At 32.8% G+C, this 3,612-nt stretch overlaps 1 non-coding gene across 1 annotated transcript; it reads right to left on the bottom strand.

Annotated features, from left to right (window-relative positions):
- Window positions 1-945: 945 nt before the first annotated feature.
- On the bottom strand, window positions 946-1,037 carry TRNAI-UAU (transfer RNA isoleucine (anticodon UAU)). The gene is given in 2 exon segments: window positions 946-981; window positions 1,000-1,037. It is a non-coding gene; the product is annotated as a tRNA-Ile (tRNA).
- Window positions 1,038-3,612: the final 2,575 nt, after the last annotated feature.

Genomic DNA, 3,612 nt, shown 5'->3' with positions numbered 1-3,612 from the left:
TGTGTGTAGGGGTTGTTCGCGCACGGTCATCGATTTACATTCCTCACGACTCGGGGTCGACGTGTCGGGTCGGGTCGTCTCTATTTCCTATAAAACTATCTTATAAAAACTCAATCACGTAAAGAATTTGTACAAGCATTAACAAGCAAGAATTCTTAAGATTGTCACTTTTTGTTACTCCGTAAATTTTTAACCGAGGTCGATATACGCTAGTGATAAACTATTTTAGTATAATTTAAAAAAAATAAATTAAATTGAATTAAAAAAAAAACTTAACTAGTAGCCTATGTGTTCTTTCGGACTTTCTTCTTCATCTATGCCAAATTTCAGCGAGATCCATATAGCCGATCTGGAGATACTTTCAAACATCCATCCATCGATTCAAACAATTGCATTTACAATATAAGTAAGATTGAAAAAATAATTTGAATATAATTTATCCTCATAACATATCAAAGGCATGTGAAGAATGTGTCAGAATTGAGCAGCAAAACCACAATTTAGGTGTAAGGATATGAATGCAGCTTGGCGACTTATCACTTGTTCCCTTCTTATGCAAATAATTTAAAGTGACAGTATTTTCCAGCGGCCAGCGCCCCACAGTATGCGAAGCGATCATTGGTTAACCCGGGTGACACTTGGAAAGCATTCTGTCCGATCCAATATATCACTTTTATGTCGAAAACAATAAAAATTCTTTTCACATTCGTGAGACACAGGCGTAGACTTATTGATTACTTATTTGACACTAATTATTTGGACATGTTTTAAAAATAAATTTTTATTAAAATATCTGGTTTAAAAAAAGATTGTTAAAAACGGAAAAATTTGCCATTAAATTGAAACGCCTAATTCAATATTAAAGACAAATAATAAAATGCCAAAATAAAATTATGTAAATGTACCTATGGGTTGAAAGTTAAACTTAAAACGTACAAAAAGATATGCTCCAGGTGAGGCTCGAACTCACAACCCCGGCATTGCTCACGAACACTGACATATAAGTACCGTGCGCTAACCAATTGCGCCACTGGAGCGTTGGACAACATGTTGAAATTATCGAATATAGACTATAGGCTTCCTTCCTCACCTCCCTGTTAATAATAAACGTCTTGCGGTGGGTTTAGATAACTTTAACACATTGAAATACAATTATACCATATTTAATTAATTAAAATAACAAGACTGTATGAATTTAAAGCCCTAAAAATTTGTGTTATCTCTGACATAAAAACTTGTGTTTACATAGACAACATATCACATATTAATAAGTACTAACAATGTATTATTTACGTGTTCATGATGTATAATTTCGTGGTCCAAACCAAACACACCGATTGTACTCTTTGACCTAATTGAAATGCGATGTTTTACATTCCTGACGACCAAAAATTATCAAGTATGAGTCATTCTTTTGTATTAGACGTAATGAATACAAATACAACTAACCTAATCTAACGACTATTACTAACATTAACTGTTGTGTTAAAAACACGTTTCTTTCTAATGTTAGGCATAAAATGGCTATTTCTTTTTCTTATCTCCTCGTCTTTTATAGATAAAAAATAATTATTTTTATGTTTGTTCGCGACGTGGTTGTAACCATTTATTTTGTGATGAAACTTAATCTGAAAGACCCAGAGTGATTGTCATAAAATTTCTGAACAACTTTTTTTAATTATTTTTAGGTTGAAGTATTAGCACGTTGTTTTTGCCTAACTATTAGTGTACCTTTATTTTATCCAGCGCTTTAATTTTTGGATTCGAGCCATTATAAGTTATTACGTGATACTCGTGTAGTAATATTAAATACCTTAGATAATTAAAATTATATTGCCAATGACGCAAATTGGTAGATCTTTATGACAAAAGAAATCATACAAAGTACTAAACTATGGTACTAAGCTAAGAGTGGGTTTCTACTGTTTGAACACTTGTATAAATACATCATGTCATCTCTTAAACTTTGTATAAAATTGGAGACAATAATGTTTTAATACCAATGTAAAGGAGGCAGTCAAATTTGAAGGTTATGTTTTGACATAGCAACAGTAAGCTAGTGGATACTTTGTTTAGATGACCTTGAATTTTGATTCAATGTTGCAAATATTTCGTCTGTGATAACTACAAGTAGGTAACATTTAAATAAATATGTTTTATGTATATCTTAATAAAATCTAGTTCTTTAATATTAAATATTAAGAGGTTGGAGTCCGTAAATCAGTATTAATAAATTACGAACACATTTTAGTCAAAATATAATTATAGATCGATGGGATCGTCTTAAAAAAGTTTTGTTCTAGAAGTAATAAAAGTGTTTTTATATCTGTACTTATTTTTTACTTCCCTAATTGAGCGATAGTTGTCAATAAGCTGAGAGAAATATCATTATAAAAGCATTGAAGCAGCAATGTATTCCATCAGCGAACAGATAGGTTGTTGCGCGCACCAGATTTGTACCTGACCATGTCTGGACACTATTAGCCGGTATTGTTTTTGATATAACGGTGCGCCATCTGTCCCAACTTACTAGATATTCCTTATGAAATAGCCTTAACAATAGAATTACATATATTCTCACGCGATATATGTATAAGTGTTATGGCTATTCATTTTTATTTATAGATGACAAACTAGTGAATATGATTTTATTCTAAAAATAAGTAAAAAGTTATTTATGAAAGTATGAAAAAAAGAGCGTCAGTAGCGCAGTTATTATGCGCTTCACCAGGTCAGACCGAAATCTATACATCCGGGTTCAATTACTATGCATACAACAAAAACAAAGACAGACGCCTTGTGGCAAATACTACCGCCCTGTTTCTACTCCAAATCCGATATACAAAGTCTAAATCAATGTTTTTTCTAAATCAAAAGGTATTGTTATCATTGAAATATAGCCTTATAATTATATAGGGTCTGTGTAGGCGGGTAAGGCAAGAAGCGGCGCGCCGCGGCACAGGCGCACGTGCCGTGCGGCTCGCGGCCATTCGATTAGTGCACTGTGCCTGAGCCTGCGCCCGCGCAGTCAAATGATATGTTAATGACCACTGGCGATACGTACTTTATGGTCTACCTGCGCCACTCCTCGCCTTCGTTCTGTTCCATCAGCGCCGTTTAATTACTACACTTTATATTATGACCAATTTTATTCTAGTTCATAAATTTTACAATGCAATCATCTTATTTTTGAAATTTTATTATGTTATATTTCAATGCAAAAAGAAGACTGCGCATTTTGTATATTGCTTTTTAATGTGTGTACTTTATGATATAAATAAATCGAAAATAATAATCTTAGAGAGAGAATTCTTTACCGCTCCACCAATTAAGCTGAACTTTTTATGCGTTCCTACATTCAGCAGGTCCAGAAAAGAATTTTTTCCGTCTGCTGCTGTCTTGACGACACTTTTTTCCCAAACGTTGTTTCTTGTTCAATCTTTCGTTAATGTTTTCCAGCCATTTTTCAACAAATAATAAATTAAAATATTTAACCTCAATAAAAAAAATGTCAGTGACTGGTTTTAATGAAACAAAAACGTTTTCTCGAATAAATACCATAGTTAAATAAAACCGATGTACAATACGCCATGTGATTATGAAATTTGTTCG

Source organism: Papilio xuthus, unplaced genomic scaffold, assembly GCF_000836235.2.
Source record: "Papilio xuthus unplaced genomic scaffold, Pxut_1.1 DF824655.1, whole genome shotgun sequence".
NCBI classification, from domain to species: Eukaryota; Metazoa; Arthropoda; class Insecta; order Lepidoptera; family Papilionidae; genus Papilio; species Papilio xuthus.
This window is presented reverse-complemented; position numbering and strand designations above follow the sequence as displayed.